Here is a 19,099-nt window from a genome sequence, read left to right on the forward strand (position 1 = left end):
ATAAGTTCTGTCTAAAAATTTGATTAGAATTAGGTAAAAGGTTATTTATGGTTCAATTTGATAATTATAGGATCTATTGTATATTTTAAAAATGCAAGTTTATATGTAGTATTTTCTAATCGTAAAATGAAATAAGTAATTTATACGCAAGTTTCACAAGATTAGTGCCTAGGGGCGTTTGTTATAAGTTTGGCTGTTATGTGAATGTGTGGCAAGGGTTTACATATGGGTGTTCGGTCGATAATGGCGTGAATAGGAATTCTAGGCTAAATGCGGAATAAAAATTCTAGCACAATCCTATATGAAAATATTGGAACTTAAAGCATGTAAGAGATAAACACAAGTAAACCATTAAGGGATATATCAAATATAAATTAGATAAGGTTTAGAATGATCAAACTCTCGATTTTTGTGGAACTCAAGCCACCTATGTTAATTGGTCTTCAAAGATACTTCCTAGCTTTGAGTTCTACTATCTCTAGCCAAGTTATGGGTCTCAACCAAACCGATTACAGTAGGGGGTTTTACCAAGGTCCACCCTTCAACCTCTTACAATGATTGTTTCTTTAAGTGCCAATCTCACTTCTCTCTAGTTGTATATAAGTGACAACTACAGACTCTCTCTTTTTGGTTGGTTTTGGGGACAACCTCACACAACAAGTAACAATGAAGTATAGAAGGATAAGAGTTGAGTAAGATATATATATATATATATATATATATAACACCTCTCTAAAAAAATAAATGGATATAATTGAAGTTCTTACAGAGAGATGCAAGCAAAATATAGAATGATAAATATAAGTTTGGCTTAAAGTGTGTGCAAAAGTATTTAAGCTAGATAGATACTATGTGGGAGCTTAGAGCACTACACAATGATAATATACCTATATGTTGTATGTATGAAGCTTAAAAATAGCTGTATTTATAAAGGAATTGAAAAAACTAGCTGTTTAGTGCCATTTGAACTACATTCCCGAAATTCTGGATATGTTTGTCTGAAGCATACCAGTCGACCGGTTGGGGCAAACTAGAGAGCAACCCGTTTTTCCCATGTTTTCCCCAACTTAAAACAATTTTAAACCTACTTTCCAAAACTCGATTTTAATGAAACCAGTTTCTAAACCATTTTAAATATAATGTAGTTTCTAAAAATAATTTTTGTTTTGGAAAATAATTGTTTTGGTGAAATAACTTGTGCAACAAGTTAGTGAGCCATAATTATATTTAGATTCTAAAGTCATGCATGCAAATCACTTTAACAAGACTAAATAAATTATTCCCTATTACCTAGGGGTGCACACGGGTCAAATTTTCGGGTTTCGGGTGTATCAGGTTATGGTTTTGCGGGTTTCAGGTGGAGAAAAGTGGTACCAAATCCGGTCCAATTTTTTTGGGGTTCTGTTCAAATTCGGGTTTCAGGTTTGGTCGGGTTTCATGTTGGGCTGGGCCAATTGAGCTTTGGGCCGAAAATGGGCATTGGTACAAATTGTTCAAAAATACTATTTTTTACATTTTTTTTATTTTTAAAGTTTGTTGTTAGTTTGATTCAATTGATTTTTTTTTTTACAAATTGGGCCTTGATAAAAATTTTGAGAGAGAAAGAGAAAGGGTTATATTTTTTAGGGTTTCATTTTTTTTTAAATACACTTAGTCGAGTTCGGGTGTAATCCAAACCCATGTATGTTAAAATTTAGAACTCGAACCTGACCCGACACATATCGGGTTCGGATTAGGCCCAAAATGAATAGGTTTTCCAAAAAATCAGGTTCTCAGGTTTCAGGTCGGACAGGTTATGTAGGTTTTCGGATTTTGCGGGTTAATTGTTCACCCCTACTATTACCCTTGTGTTATATTGAGTCTTTTGAGCCTTCAAGTCTTGATTTGATGCTTGTTTTGAATCTTCTTGGAATCCACTTGAATTCACGATCTTCTTGCTTGATTGAACTTGCTCGGTTCTTGATCATGAATTCCTTGAGCTTCTTGATTCCATCTCTTAGGTATGTTACTTTGACTGAATTGCTATAATAACATGAAATGATTACTAACAAGTAATTTTCAAATATGTATTTTCTATATCATCAAAATAAGGTCAACTAGACTCAAAGTCGACTTTTTGGTCAAACATTGAAAACCTTGAGTCAACAGTGGGGTAATCTAAAATTCACAATTTCAAAAGTATTCACATCCACTAAAACTATGTGAGACCCACCACATTTCCCCCTAAAAAATAGCACCAAGTATAGGGTACACTACAAATGCCCATCCTAACACTTCCCCATATAACAAATTATCATAATTGTTTAATGTGGCAAGTCTTAGGCAAAATTTGTACTAATTTATATTAAAATATAATCGATTGTATAACCCAGTAAGAGGATGAAATCTATGTCGATGTGGGAAGTTTTTCTTCAATTTTTGATAAGTTTTATGCTTGTAAAAGTAAATATTTTGTGTAGGATTTTTTTAAGGGTTTATACTTATTTGGATCAAGTGTTTTATCTAATTATTTGTTTGGATTTTATGTTTTGTCTAGTTACTTGTTTGGATTTTTTATTTTGATAAATTATTTTTTGGACTTTGTATTTTATAAAATGATTCAAATAGATCCCTAGATCTAATTTTGATAAAAAAAATATAACAACATAATTGTTAGACATAATAGTTGTATTTTTATTATGAATTGTTAGTTTGGTAAATTATTTGTGATTTTAGTTCTAAAAAATTTGATCAAAATTAGATTTAGGGATCTATTTGAACTATTTTACAAAATATATGATCTAAAAAAAATTTATTACCAAAAATAAAATATAAGGTTTAAAATATTATAAATAAAAAAAAGATTGTTTATTCATAACGTACAAATTACGTGGTTTAAATTTTATGACAAAGTGAAGTCTTCGATATCACGAAATTTGGAGTCAAAACAAGAAATGGTCATCACTACTTCACATGAAGAAGTTGATGTAAAATTAGGTTGAAATGATTGACTTCCAATAGTTTAATAGTCTCAACAGCCTTTTGGGACCAATTAAGATCATTAGTACGTACTTAGATGAATTAATTTTAATTTATATATTAATGTTTAAATGATATTGTTATGCCCGCACTTCAAATAGCACTGTCTTAATCTATCGAAAAGGAAATCATGTAATATTTATTTAACTTGTGGAAGAAAAAAAAATTGGTGGTTGTAATTGTCAAAAAATAACCAAACCATTTTTCTAAACAATATGAACCAATATTGACTTGAAAAACAATAATATGAAAAAGTTGTAGCTTTATTAGTCAAGTTTTACATGCTTTCAAATTCCCCATGAATTTTGTTAGTGGATATATATTTGTATTTCTTTAATTTTTAAGATATTCTCCTAAATGGAAGCCTATGTGACTCTTTATTTCCATCACCGGATATAAGACAAGGTAATCTGATTTCGCCATATTTTATTTTTGATCAAGAAAATATAAATTATATTGATCAACCAACACATACAAACAAAAGGCCGGAGTAAATAACTCCCCCTCAATTACAAACTAGAGAAAAAATGGACCATTAATTTCTCCCTCAAGTTCAGTTTTTTAGCTCTAAAACTAAAGCTAAGAACTCTAGCATTAACCGATTTTTTAATAAGTAAATCAATATGGTACACCAAATAGCAAGAGTTTTCTAACCAGCATTTGTTTCTATTGAGCCAAAGATAATACACAGTTGCAACCAAAGTAGCTGAAACTACCCGAGACAAGCAATCATTCCTGGACTCATTCAGCCAAATATTCCTAATTTCGCCATATTTGTTGATGAATTGTAGAGGTGTACAAACTTGTAGGGGAGAAGAATTGTGCCAAAAAAATAAGATAATGATATTGTAAAAAATAAATCAAGAACACAAACGATATAATGGTTAGTAGTTTGTGAGATATATATATATATATATATTTATATATCTTCTTAATTGTTACAGTATTAAGTTACAAAAATATTAACAAAATAATACATAGAATATTCCAGAAGAATCATGCTACATGTATATTGTGATTTTTATAATATAACAATTGTCCTCCCGCTTTTGAATTTAGTTTTGAAGTCGAAAGAGTCATTGGTCTTCCTAGAGAGTGTTGTTAATGTAGAGTTGATGCAAAATAAATTCTTGAGATAATTATGATGAGTTGATGCAAAATAAATTCTTGAGATAATTATGATGAAGGTAGAGCTATAGACTTTTGATTATTTAAATTTAAATTCAAATAATATGTTCTTTTTTAAATAAAAATATAAAATTTAAATTTAAATAATCTTTTCCTTGTCATAGTACAAATATCAATTTTCATTTACTTCATTTTAGGTGACCCACGTTTTTACTTTTTCTTGATTGGCAACTTTGGAGTTTTGAATCAGTCTTGAGAGGTGAGTTATTGATTTTTTTCATGCTTCTCTTCACTTTTGCATAAATCTTGATGAATAATTGATGCTTGAATACCTTGAGTATAGTTGATCATGAAACTAGAAAAATTGTGAATTTTTGAAGAAAAAATCAACTTGTATTTTGGTGTTTTATGAGAAAAGAAATATTTTAAAGTGGAGAAAAATTCTTCATTGCAATTGATAAACTTTGGAGAGAGTCATGGTTTTGAGCTAAAAGTGGAGAAAAAAAAAGAATTTACTCATTTGGTACTCTGTATTTTTGCAAAGTATCATTTTTGTACTTTTTTTTTTTCAATAATACTCATATGGTACTCTGTATTTCAAAATCATACCTATTTAGTATTCTAAACTTAGATTTGATAAATAAAATTTTATCAATATGACCAAACCGTCATCAGTTATATGTAACTAAGTAATTAAATTTGAATTTGGAACTCATATAATTGATATCAGTTTGATTAAATTAGAAAATTTTTATTAATTGAATTTGAGTTTACGGTATTAAATATGTACGATTTCAAAATACAGGGCATTAAATGTGTACAATTTCAACATACAGTGTACTAAATGAGCATTATTATAAACACATGGTACCAAAACGATACTTTAGAAAAATACAGGATACCAAATGGTTACCTACTCTAAAAAAATGATGTTGAAATTCTGGGTCGAAAAGATAGGAAGAAGAAATAATTTAGGGATAATAGGCTTGAGCCTAACCAATGAAGTAGTTGGAGCCTGCCCATGTACCATACGAAGCTTGCCCAATCCAGAAGTGGCTGCCCGTGGAGCAGCCCTCCCGTTAGCACCTAAGCCCGCCTAAGTGGGAATGATCCTGGAGCCCGACCTGCCAGTTCGCCCCATATTTAGCCTGCTTGGAGCAGTTCAGCCCACCTAGGAGGTCTCCCATGGAGCCTACCCCCATCTAGGTGGGCTAGGCATTCTCTCTAATTTATTTTTTCTCCATGCTGAAATTGACTGAGCCTTTTCTTCTTTTTGGACCCATCTTTTTTCCACAGTGCGACGGCCCTTTATATATAAATATTTTTTATACATATATATTTCTTATACATATGAAAATTTTCATCTAGAAACTCTTTTGAATATGGAAAGCTTTGGTAGGAATTCTATGGAGTTCCTTGGCACTTAGCATTTTTTTTTTATAGAAAATGAACACCCAGAATTACTATATTTTCTAGCTTGTAGAAAAGAATTCACTTCCTAGTAAACCTATAACTATATCACATCCTCATCCTTCATAATAAGTTCTCCCTACTTGATCAAAAAGAGTATGGGCTGGACACCAGAGAGTAGTGAGCCAACATAAAAATCCTTCGGAATGTTGAAATGCATTGCGAGGTGATAAGAGTAAGTCAAACTAGTCGAGGGGTATTGAGGAGTGCGTAATGTAGGATACTTAATAATTTTTACAAAAGTGCATAATGCGAATCATTCCCATACTTAACCATTTTGTGTATAGAGATCCATAACCACATACTCCAAGAACATAGTAAATTTTTTAAGCAACTGCTTGAGCTTTCCTTCTTGAACAAAATTGTACATTCATTTGGAGGTTAGGTAGGTGAGCATCATCTTCTCAACAAGAGATCATATGAAAATGATATTTCGAGTGAGTACGTCTATTCACAGGAGACTTGAGCTCCCATTTCTTGGTGTAGTGTCTGCTTTTGGCGAAGGTCGAGCTCTCACTCCTAAGTGAAGTGTATGCTCTTAGTACAATGTAACACCCCACTTTTTGGGCACCGTTTAGACAACTAGGTTGGGACAATGTTCCCTATTATGAATAGGATTATAATATTTTATTATTGGGAAACTAATTTTCATGATGAGATTGTTAGCCAAAAATATGAAAAGAGTGGTTGCGAGAAAATCGAAACTCTTAGTTTTGACCCGAACTCAAAAACCCTGGTTAAGGGAAATAGTTATGGCACAAATATTTTTGGGCATAAAATTATTAACAAAATATTAAGTGATTGTTATTTTGAATGAATTCTTGGAAAAAAAATTAGTTCATTTTAATAAAAAATATGCTTAATTAAGCTTAAAGTGTGGAAATTTAGCTTTTCACACACACACACAAAAAAAAAACTATAAGGTATTAATAGAATTTTGGTGTCAAAATTTATTAATTACCTTAGGCTAAATTAGATTAAACTATTTGATGTGATAGTTTTATGGTGGGTAAATACCATTTAGTGGTAGATGGTTTAAGTTAGTTTTTTATTTTATATGTATATATAAAAAAAAATGGTCATTATTTCTCTACTCCAAACTGTCCACTCTCTCTCACTCTCATTATCTCACTTGAATCTTAATACTCAGCTCATTTCTCTCATTATCTCAGAAGGAAAAACCACAAAGAAAAGAAATTTTGTTTTTGAAGCTTTGAACCAAGCTTATTTCTTTCTTCTCTTGGCCGAGTCCTAGGCTTCTCTACATCCTTCTGCTTCTAAGTTTGTACTCACTTAAGGGAAAAGTCTAGAAGTTTAAGGTGTTGCATGCAAGTTGATTCAAAGGGTTCATGGGGCGTGCATGTGTTCTAGAACACTCAAAGAGGTAAACTAAGCTTGAATTTGTGTTTTTCTTGGTTTCCTTTCCATCTTTCCTTGAGTCTATGAGTAATCTAACCTCTGTAATATTGGGGGAGTGGTTTGAAGGCAGTTGTGAAACTTATAGGAGGTCCAACAAGCTAGGGAAAACTGAAACCCAAAGCTAGAACACCAAAGGTAAAAAAATTATGATTTTTATGCTTAGACGAATGTATTAGGAGTAATATGAGTTGCATGTATGTTTTGTAGTATTTGATATCTTTATTATGATGTAATAATTTAGATTTTTATGTTTGATGATGCACATATTTTGGTTGTGTTGATTTTAGTTGAGGAATCCAAAGTTCATCTAAGGTTTGTGTAGAAAGTTTGCTGCCAATGTTTAAATCTTGACCTCCAAAGGGTCAAACAAGCCTTGAACGTGCCATTTCTAGAATTTTTTGTTACCATGATATTTTTATGAATACCATATAATTTAAGCCTCTTAAAACGTTCAAAAAGTTTTTGTATTTACAAAGTTATGGTCATTAAAAAAAATGGTGCAATTTGGAAATTTTGTATTCCTAGTTTTAGGTCTGATTTTTGGACATTAAGTTTACTAAGCAAAAGGACTATGTTTTATCTAAAATTTGGCAAGAAAGTTCATGATATACCCAAAATTGAATTTCCAAAAAGATAAAATAAAATAACAAGGGGTTAGAAAATTAGGGCATGTCAAAGTTGGAATGAAAACCTGGACTTTGAAAATTGGTTAGTTTGACCTCTGAGTTTTAGAGATATGTTTCACCAAGCACAAATGATCTTTTTGACCTACAATTCTGTGATAAAATTATTAATGTATCAAAGTGATAATATGGAAAGTTTGGTAAATAATTGATTAGTAGATTTTAAAATATGTGTTACCAAAGTTTGAGATTTAGACTAAAAATAAATAATTTTTACACATGGTGAAAATAAGATTTTTGACACTTAAGTCAGGTGTTAGTTTATGATTAGTCTTAAAACTTTTTAAAGACTCAAAGTTATCTCTCAAGATATGGTTAGGATTAATTTGGAAATTCAAAAAAAAATTTGTAGCTAATTAATTTATTTTTATTGAAAAATAAATGGGGTCGAAATTCCTAAAATTAAAAAAAATGAAATCTAATTTATTTTTTTCTAAACTTAATTTTTGGATGTCCAGAATCAATTAACTTATAATGATCATCTTTTTAAATTACTTTTCCTTAAATTAACTCATTTTCTAAAAAGGGCTAAAACTTAAGTAAAATTTAAAATTATGGACTTAATAAATATTTATTTTTCCTTAAAAGAAAATTTATAAGATTAATTAGTTTTTTTTTCTAATTCAATAAGTAGCTAAAGTTTTGATAAAATTTCACTGACCGGTAAGTATTAGAATTCAACTAAAATCGAACTTTAGCGGACTATATGAAAAATTAATAATACATTTGAGCTTATATACCGAGACTATGGGATAAGTCTCCCCGAGACTTAGAATAGTAGTCTCAGGATTGGAAGTTTAGATCCATTTACCGGCCTAAATCGAGTAAGGACCATAAGACTTAAATGCCCAAAATTATAAAATGAACTATAATTGTCATAATTAACCCGAGTATGTTGATGGTTAAATATAGTATTGACTAAGTGGAAATGGAATACAAGTGGAAATGGGAAATCTCGCTTCGCGCTAAGAAATCCAAGTAAGTCAACTTTTATTTTGCTGGCTACAATATGAAATGACTTGTGTAAGGTGTGTTAGAATAAGGACAAGCACATGTAAACACTTATCATAGAAGGTTTACTACAAGATCGTTGACCTAGTGGGTGCTCGTTATTGTGCAGTTTGATTCCGCTTTTGATTACAGTTTGAATTTGGCTATTATTATTTTGTCCAATTTGAGTCCATGACGATTGGCCAAAGATAAATTTATTGTGTTTGCGGTTTGAATTTGCTTATTATTATTATTCCCGGTTTAAGTATGTGACAATTGACTAAAGACGAGTATATTGTGATTGCGATTTGAATCCACATGTTATTATTATTATTACTATTATGTCTGGTTCAAGCCAGTCATGATTAGCCAAGAGATGAGTATGCCTGTATTATTTAGGAGTCTCTGTAAACCAGTGTAATCACACTTACACTTGTGATAGACATGTTGCTCAAGATGAGTTGTTGTTTTCTCTCATCAGGAATGTATGGTTAAAATGCGATTAACGAGACTTGGATATCTAATATTAAATAAGTAGGCATGGTGTGGAAATGCTCGTATGCCCCACTATTATCTTAAATTGTCATAGTTGCTTCTAGGGTTTTAGAATTGGTTGAATTTTTTGTCGTTAGCTATTTTCTCTATAGGTTGATGCTTTTACTATTTGAACTATTTGGGTTTGAATTTTGTATTGCCAGGATGCTTAGGCATTCTCTAAATTTCTTGCTTAGGACCCGAATTAATCTAGAACCCTAATTCTGGTAAGCTTGTCTGTTTTTCCTTTCAATGACTCAGCGATTGATTCCTAACTTATCTGCTATGAAATTTATTGTTTGTTAAGTTGATCTTACTAAGTGTTATTGCTTACCTAGTTGTTTCATGTTGTAGGTGAGGGCAAGGGCAAAGCCGAGTAATGTACGATGGGTTGTACCTTGTTGGATGTACATGTGGCCCGACCGTGGGATGTTGGTCACTTTTGGAAGATCTTTTGTTTAATTTTTAAATAGTAAATGGCTCACTTTGAATGTTTAAGTGATTATATCTTTAAATAATTTTAAGTATGCACATACTTCTATAATTTTTTATATGGTTTTTAAGACGTTTTGTTAATTAATTTTTTTTTATTTTCTACATTGTTTCGCTTTTGTATTTTTGGGTCTTTATCGTATAGGTCAAGCTCTCACTCCAAGGTGGAATATCTGTTTTTAGAGAAGTTTGAGCTCCCACTCCTTGGTGGAGTGTGTGCTCTTAGTAAAGATCAAGCTCCCACTCCTAGGTGGAGTATCTGTTCTTTGAGAAGGTGGAGCTCTCACTCCGAGGGGAAATGTTTCCTCTTAGCAAAGGTCAAGCTCTCACTCCAAGGTGGAGTGTCTGCTTTTAGATAACAACAAGTTCTCACTCTTGGCTGGAGTGTATGCTCTTAGTAAAGGTCGAGTTCTCACTCCTAGGTGGTGTGCTTGCTCTTGGAGAAGGTGGAGCTTTTACTCCAAAAGGGAGTGCCTGCTCTTTGCAAAGGTCAAGCTCTCACTCCAAGGTGGGTTGTCTGTTTTTAGAGAAGGTCAAGCTCTCAGTCCTATGTCGAGTGTATGCTCTTAGTAAAGGTCAAGCTCTCACTCCTAGGTAGAGTATTTACTCTTGAAGAAGGCGGAGTTCTCACTTCAAACGGGAGTGTATTGTAATGCCCCAAACTTCCTAATAAGTTTTAGGACCTTGATTAGGAGGCCGGGAGGGCCATAATTGATTTATTATGTTATTAAATGATTATATGCATGTGTTAGGTGTATTAAATATGCATATGAACCCATTTCTGATTAATTGGATGATTTTCATGTTTTGGCCATTTCAAGCATATTTGGCATATATGTGGTATATGTGTGGTGCTTCTTTATTATTTGGTTATGCTAGGGTTACTTAGCACGAGACGATCCTAGGAGGTAAGCTAGTGAGAAATTCACAATGAGATTTATACTTGATTCGGAGTGAGTCAAGGGATATTTTGCACATTACCGGGTTATTGGGTAATGGGAATAAGTATTTGATGATAAATTGGGAGTTAATAAGATCATGGGAAATTCTGGAAGTTTTGACTATTTTACCCCCAAGGGAATTTTCGGGACCCCACTTTTAGATTACTTAAGCTTGAAGTAACCTGTTAAGAAATAAAAAGAACGTTTAGAACGTTCTCTCTCCTTCAAAGTTCCATTTTCGTCTCCCGATCACATTTTCGAAGGAAACTTGAGTTCTAGGACTCAGATTCAAGTGAGGATCGAGGCATAGTGATTCTAGGGAAGATTAGAATCTTATTAGTCAGAGGATTTAGTTGGGAAACAACTCAATCAGAGGTAATCCAAGTTTTAAGTTCCAAGTTTTTAAAGTTTTTAAGCTTCAATTGAATTTTGTGTTTTGATGAGTTTTTGGATGATTTGAGACTTGGGTTTTAATGGTTTTGGATGATTAGGATGTTTGGGAACTTTGATTTTTGGATTTGGAGATGTTTGGATAGGTTTTTGGAAGGTTTTAAAAGAGGAAAATTGAGGTTATGGCGAGGTTTCGAGGTGAGGCCGCAGCCCTGTTCTTGGGTGTTGCGGCCTGAGCTTGGTGCAGGTGGGCAGTGGTGCTGATGGGCCTAAGAGCCGCGGCGCTTCGAAGGTGGGGCCGTGACGCTTGAGGGCATTTATGGGCGAAGTGATGTTTTGATCATGGGAACTCAAACCTTAGGCCTCAGGATCATTCCTACTACTCGGTTTAGTGGGATTTGATATCCCGGAGGCTAGGTCTTGGTTCCGGGATTCGGTTTTAGAACTTGAACTCATTGGATCATCGTTTATGGTTGTGACTAGGTTATCACTAGGGGCTTGGAATCATGATTGTGTGTGTGGCTTGTTTATTGGTAACCTGTGCTTGGACCAGAGGTGAGAAAACTGCACCCAGTATGTGATGCACGAGAAACATGTGATTAGGGCATGCCATGAATGTTGAAAATGAGATTGATCAGAGCTTGGGTCTCTGTGTTTGTGCATGATCATAATAATGCTAGAAACTATTAAGTAAGCATGATGAATGCCCTACATTTGGATATTTGACATATGATATATGGCTGGTAGCATTGCTTACTTGTGCGTGGCACTGACTAATTAGTCAGAATTTGCAATGGTGTCGGTATTAACTGTGAGGCTGTGACTCACTGGTCAAGTTTGGCAGTAATACTAAGCACTGGTCACCTGGTATTGACTAATAAGTCAAGAACGGTCTTAGCGTGTTTAACGCAAGCCGACAAAGATTAGATCTAATCGACATCTGCATTGAATGACTCAAAATGAGCATTAATGCCGGACCGACCTCAAGTTTGATGAAAACTAAAAGCGCTTGTCTAGCCTATGGCTACTCACTTAGAGCTAGGGCCAGAGGTCTCAGGTGACTGTTTCATCACATGGCTATGGGTGCTGAGCGCGTAGTAACTACCCACCAGTCACTCATCTGTTTAAGTAGTGACTTACCCATCAGTCACTCATTTGATTAGAGCCAGGGCCAGAAGGCCCAGGTGACTTTTTCAGTCACATGGCTGTGGGTGCGGAACCCCGTAGTGACTTGCTCGTCAGTCACTCATTATGTTTAAACAGAACCTCGAATTGATATTCACTCATCTGTTCAGGGCTATAAGCTCTGTATGATTATAATGATCACCAGTCACATGGATGTGGGTGCTGAGCCCCGTAGTGACTTGCTCGTCAGTCACTCATTATGGTTAATGGAACCACAAAGTGTTAAATCACTCACCTGATTAGGATTGGCTTGATAGTCATCCATTCAGGAGGGCACGATTCCTCATCATGAATCTTGCGTCATTATTTGAACTTGTTTGCATGCTTGAATAGGGTTATAATTGCTAGGCATGCACATTATGACTTGATGACATGTTATTACTATTCATTAGCATATTCGGCTCATGGGTGCTACATGGTCCAGGTAAAGGCAAAAGAAAGCTGGATCATCCTTGAGTTGAAGAGCTTAGGTGATGATGTGTACATATGCGGCTGCTCGACCGCCACGGCTGAGGGTTGAAAGAGGAACTAGGGTTAAACCCTATTTTGTCGCTTATATCGGATGGTTGTAACTATTTTCTTGTAATTCTCCTTTAAATTATATTTTTTGGATCCCAATGTATACAGTAAACATTTTAGTGAAACGTTATATCTTAACCAAATTTTTTTTAACCCTAAACTGCTAATCATACTTAGTTACACGATTATGACCAAATGACTCGATTAGCGAGTTTAGCACTATTTAAAAAGGCACACCATAAAGGTCCCTGGAGTTTAGGGCATTGCATGTATGCTCTTAGAAAGGTCACTCTCTCACTCCAAGGCAGAGTGTCTGCTTTTAGAGAAGTTCGAGCTTTCACTCCTTGGTAAAATGTTTGCTCTGTTTATAGCACCTTAGTAGTTTTATTGCTTTAACATTTTTTAAAATTCTTGTAAACGAACTAAGTAAAACTATAAAGGTGGTATGCCCCTTAAGTTTTCGGTGTTACTGGAATAGTGTAAAACTTAGAATGTTTCAATAATATAAGTGTGCAAGCACTTTATTACACTGAATGATAACAAACTAAGCCTTCAACGACTTTATTCAAAAGACAAATAAAATAATAAATAACTACTAATCGTAGCAACTAAGGTGCTTTGAAGCTAAGCTCATGGCCTATTGACAAACTCACTTAAGTATCCTTGGTTGACGAGGCCTTCAACTGCTTCCTTTAATTCATGACACTTGCTCGTATTGTAGCCAATGTCTTTGTGGAAACCACAATATTTTTTAGGGTCACGTTTGGCTCTATTAATCTTCACGGGGTTTGGCTTACTGAATAAGGTTAAGTTTTCAGAGGCTTCATAAATGTTGTCGATGGGAGTGTTCAATTCAGTGTAGGTGGTATAGCGAGCTAATATGGGAAGATTATTCTATGGCTCTTCAACTCGTTGCTTGTTTGGACTCTTAGGTTGAGTCTCCTCATTCTTTCTCTTATTGTCTCCCTTAGCTTCAGTGTTATTATGTGGTGAGACGACTAGTTTCACATTTGAGGTCCCCAATGTAGCTACTGATCTTTCCATTCGCTGGTATTTCTCCGCCGTCTTGTAGAAGTGGCCAAGTTTTCTACATTCTTTGCCTTGCAGTTCTTTCAAAAATCTAATTGAGGAAGGACTCCTCCAATAATCAAAGCACAGAGTGATTCATCTGAAGCATATGTGACCTTTTCACATCCTTGGGAAAATCGATCTAGGTAAGATGTCAATGTTTCTCTTGCTCTATGTCTTATATTACCCAGGTGGTTGATCGAAACAAAGAATTCCATTGTGGCTTCATATTTTCGAAGAAACATATATGTGAATTGCCCTAATGAGTTTGCGTATTCAGGTGGGAGTTTCCTAAACCGTCTTTTTGCAGCTCCAACAAGTGTAACTGCTAACCAACGAAATTTGGTGAATTCATCTACTTTTTCTAGGTCCAGCAAGTCATTAAATGTCTAAATGCTTTTAAATGTTATTTTCCCCTTTATATGAGTCTATGCATGGAATCTTGAAGTTTGAAGGGAGGTCTGCTTCCTTTATTGTAAGGCCAAAGGGGGAATCCTTATAGCCCACAACCAGATAATCTTATTTGGTTGCGAGCTTAACCAAAACTGTTCTCAGGTCCTCTAGTGGTATTTCATTTTGGTTAACCCTTAATAATGATTATTCAGGAGAATATATTTTTTCATTTAAGTGATCTCTTAGGTCATATTTTTGTGCAGCAAGAGGGCACCATGCTTTCCTATTCTGTCAGAAGCATTTTTGGCCCTTTCTCTACATGCAGGTGGGTCATCATGTTTAGGATAAGTATTACGAGACTTCTTAGGTTAGCGAGTGTTACTAGTTTCTCATGTTGGCGATTGTCATAGGATTTTCCAAGTCCTCGGTCATCATGGGACCTCCTAGCATTTTTCCACAGTTAACTAGTTGCCTGTGAACCTTCAGGCTAGTTATTTTGATTCTTTTCAGGTGGAGCTTCTTTTTGGTGGTTTCCTCTTGTTGGTGCTCCTTGCGGACCTTGCATACCAACTCCATCAAGACGTTGCAAGATTGTATGGAGGGTTTGATTCATTCCTCCAAAAAATTCATTAAATTGTACCTTAGTGACTGTCACATCATTTGAAGCTTTAGTTGCACTTCCAGCACCTCTAGTAGTTGGAGGACCCTTCTAGTTGGATCCATCACGGCAAGCAGGCTGGTGACATTTTGGTGGCATGATTGATCTAGTTTCCGTCGTGTTCTTGAAAATAAGGACAAGTTGAGTATTTGTCTACAGTTGTGTTCTTGAGAATAAGAACAAGACCCTGCTTATAGCGCCAATTGTTGATGTGTGAAATTGTCAATTAGAACTGCACAAACTTCTAGGAGAAGACTTTGAGATTGGTTAAATATAATGGTTAAGTTGTTTACACAATGTGGTGCAAAACACTTAAGGATTTCTGTAACGTCCTCCTAATCCAGGACTATTACATTGTGTAATTAAATAGTGCTTAACTTGCTAAGCGAGTCATTTGGACTTAAACCATGTAATTGAAACTAACCACAGGTTTAGGTACTAAAATTTTTGGTCAAAAGTCAACCATTTCATTAAAAACGTTTAATCTCAATACATGGGATCCCAACAAGGTTTAAAATGGTGACAACCCCAAAATGTATACAAAATCTGAACTATGCAGAAAAATCAGGGTCCAACCCTAGTTCTAACTGATAACCTCGGTAGTGGGGGACGAGCAGACCACATATGTACACTTTGTCCCTGAAGCACTCCAACTCATGGTTGGTCCAACTTTTCTTTTCCTTTACTTGCACCATTTAACAACCGTGAGCCAAAGATCGGCAAGAAACCATAATCATGCTTATAAATAGTAAATCATTAGATCACATATTCATAAATAGCATGCCTAGCAGTAATAACCCTACTCATGCATGCTGCCAATCTAGATAAGTGTCTAAAAAGTCACACTAGGGCCTATTGCCCAATTCCTCATATAACTTTCCTTAGAGCTGGCCAAGTGGGTCTGGCGCTTAACATTTCAGACAGACTTAGGGCCGTTCAAGCGTACATCTCACTTCCTAGTTAGTTCAACCACATTATCCGGTGCCTAGCACGCTATCACTGTCCTTGACTCATAAGCCAAGTCTTTTAACTTTTGTCCGATAAGTCGAGTCTTTTAACCTTCGATTGATAAGTCGAGTCTTTTAACCTTCGATTGATAAGACGAGTCTTTTAACCTTCGATTGATAAGTTGAGTATTTTAAACTTCGACTGATAAGTCGATTCTTTTAACCTTCGACTGATAAGTCAAGTTTTGGACCTTCGAATAATAGGTCGAGTCTTTTAACCTTCGACTGATAAGTCGAGTCTTTTAACCTTCGACTGATAAGTTAAGTCTTTTGTCCTTTGACTGATAAGTCGAGTCCTTTTATAACAGGTATGTCCTTGACTATTAAGCCAAGCTTTTCATCAGATAACACAGATGAATCCTTGACTTATAGGTCGAGCTTCACAATTAGATAACCAGATAAGTAGCTACTATTTAACACACGTAAACAAAACGTAATTGACATGTTTAATAAAACATTCTCAGCATAGTAATAATCGTGTACTATTACTGGGCCAAGCCCTAAACACAAACCAGGTGCATTTTTCTTACCTCAGGTCCTGAGTAAATAGTGCTTGACGACCCCCCGAGTATAGTCCTTTCCTCTCGAGCCTAACGATTCACCCTAGTCACAAACTTAACAATGAATAACTATCACGAAATGAACTAATAAAGGCTTCCAGACCTAGTCCTAGCCTCCGGGACTATGCATTCTACTAACTCGGTAGTAGAACCATTCCCAGGCCCTTAGGTTTGGGTTCCCAGCTCCCAAAATTGACTTTTGGTCATTTCCCCTATTTGAACCGTGACAACCCTCACTAAGGGTCGTGATGCAACAAGTCAAAGAGCCCCGAGCCCAAAACCACAGGGCATGCGCCACGAAGCAACACGCCCAGCATCGCGGTGCCAAGGTGGTTCGAGGCACCTGCTTGTCCCTCTGAGTTCATAAGGGCCACGATGCCCAAGAACAGAGCTGCGACACGACATGGAGAACTCAGAAAACTAGCGATTTTCATAATTGCCAATTAGCTCAGACATATCAAAACCAAACTTAAAACTCACTTCAACATCAAAATTCAATAAAACTTCAAAAAAATAATAACTAAACTCAAGGACATGAATTTAGCTCAGCTAAAAACATTTTCCTTCATGATTACCATGCTCACAGGCTTCCCAACTCTGCTTAGAGTCACCTTAAATGTAATGTCTCAAAAATGCTAATAAGGTTTAGTGCCTTGATTAGCATGCCGAGAGAGCATGACTAGATATATGTGCAATTTGTTGATTTAATGCGTGACTATGTGGCATGCATGATTTATATGATAATATGAATACATTTATATGCATGTTTATGAGTATTAAATATGCATGTGGGCTCGTTCTTGTTTATAAGGGCATACCTATAATTTTGGCCTGTTGAGGGCATAAATGCAAATATATGTGTTAAATGGTTAAGACCACATTATTATGTGGATATAATTGCAGTATACAGCTCGAGGCGGTCCTAATGAGCGGGTTAGCGGAATAGTCACAACAAGCTGTAATACTCGGCTCGGGGTGAGGCTAAGGGTATTCTGGGAAGTTTAACGTATATTTGCGATTTATTGAGTAATGGGTAAGTATTTGGTAGTTAGTTGGGCATAGCGGGATTAATTGGGAATTGGTATGACAACTCGAGGAATTAGCGGGAAACAGGGAAAATGACCGTTTTACCCTTAAGAGAAATTGGGGGGGCTGAGTTGATTTTAGGGGCATTTTGGTCCTTTTTAGTTAAGGGATATACTCAGTTGAAACTCTAGGAAGTAGCCAGAACCATAAGAATTTCTCAAACACTCTCTGTCTCTCTTGCTTTCACGTTTTCTCTCTCCTCGTTTGAGTGCATTGAAACTGAAGGAGATTTTTGAAGGAAAGGCCTGGGGATTTAGCAGGGGAATCTGGGGAAATTAAGCTAGGAACAACCAAGCAATTGATGAGAATTAAATCTTCTAACTGAGGTAAGATTTCAGGTTCTAGGTTGTTCAATTTGTGGTTGGTTTTGATCATGTTGAGGGTTACTTGAGGCGGGTTCTGAATTTGGCATTTAGGGAGGATTGAACTAGTGCTTTAGGCTATTTGTGTGTTGTTGATGAGGTAATATTAGGAGTTCTGGACCTAATTTTGGCTTAGGTAGATATTTATGGTAGAATTCTAAGGTTGTGATTTGGGGAAAGATGTAGAAAACCAAGGGCTTTCTGTGTTCACGGGGGCGCGTCACAACCCAGTTCATGGGTGTCGCAACCCACATGCCCCAAAAAGCCCTAGGGGCTTGCTGATTCGTGGGCGCGCTGCGGCCCTAGGGGGAAAGTCGCGGGCCACCTCCCCCTGGGACAAGAGGTTGGAGTCTCTAACTTGAGGCGTGCCATGAACCTTATGGCCAGGTCACGGCCCTCCTAGGAAGTCGTAGCCAAGTTTGGTGTTTAGGCTCGGGGACTTAAACCAAAGCGCTCGAGACGAATTCTACTACCCAATTTAGTAGAATTCGAGGTCCCACGGGCTAATATTTGTTTCCAAAGCACTAATTGGATTAGATTTTGATAGTTATCCATTGTCGCTTGTGACTAGGGTTACCAATAAGGCTCAGGATTGAGGATCATGCTCAGGACCGCTTTGCATCCTTCTCTCGGGACTCGAGGAAAGAAAACTGCACCCAAAGTTGTGAATGGGACTGAGATGCCCTGTAAATGAACATATGTGTTCTGTAACTTGTATATCTGTTATGTGTGATGTGAAAATATGACGTAAGGGATCCGGGGCTGATGTTGAGCGTACTGAACGCAAATCAGCCTAAGTGAGCTAAGATCAACTAAATAACCAGAGGGCTCGACCTAAGGATGCTAACCTCTATTTAACTGTATTAAGGTTGATATATATGTTTGGATTAAACTATTTTCATTGCCTAGTTTATCTCTTATATATGTTTGGATTGATCTAAAGTTTCCTATGTACCTTCTGTTGTTATCTATGCTTGTTGAATTTGGTTTTCTTGCTGAGCCTTGGCTCACGGGTGCTACGTGGTGCAGGTAAAGACAAGGGAAATCTGGACCAGCCATGAGTTGGAGGGCTTTAGGGGCGGAGTGTACATTGACAGCTGCTCGATCGCCACGGCCGAGGGAATTACAGGGACTAGAGCTCAAACTTGTATATTACCATTTAGATTGGATACTGTTGTATTAACTTTTGAGGGTTG

Source organism: Humulus lupulus, chromosome 2, assembly GCF_963169125.1.
Source record: "Humulus lupulus chromosome 2, drHumLupu1.1, whole genome shotgun sequence".
Taxonomy (NCBI): domain Eukaryota; kingdom Viridiplantae; phylum Streptophyta; class Magnoliopsida; order Rosales; family Cannabaceae; genus Humulus; species Humulus lupulus.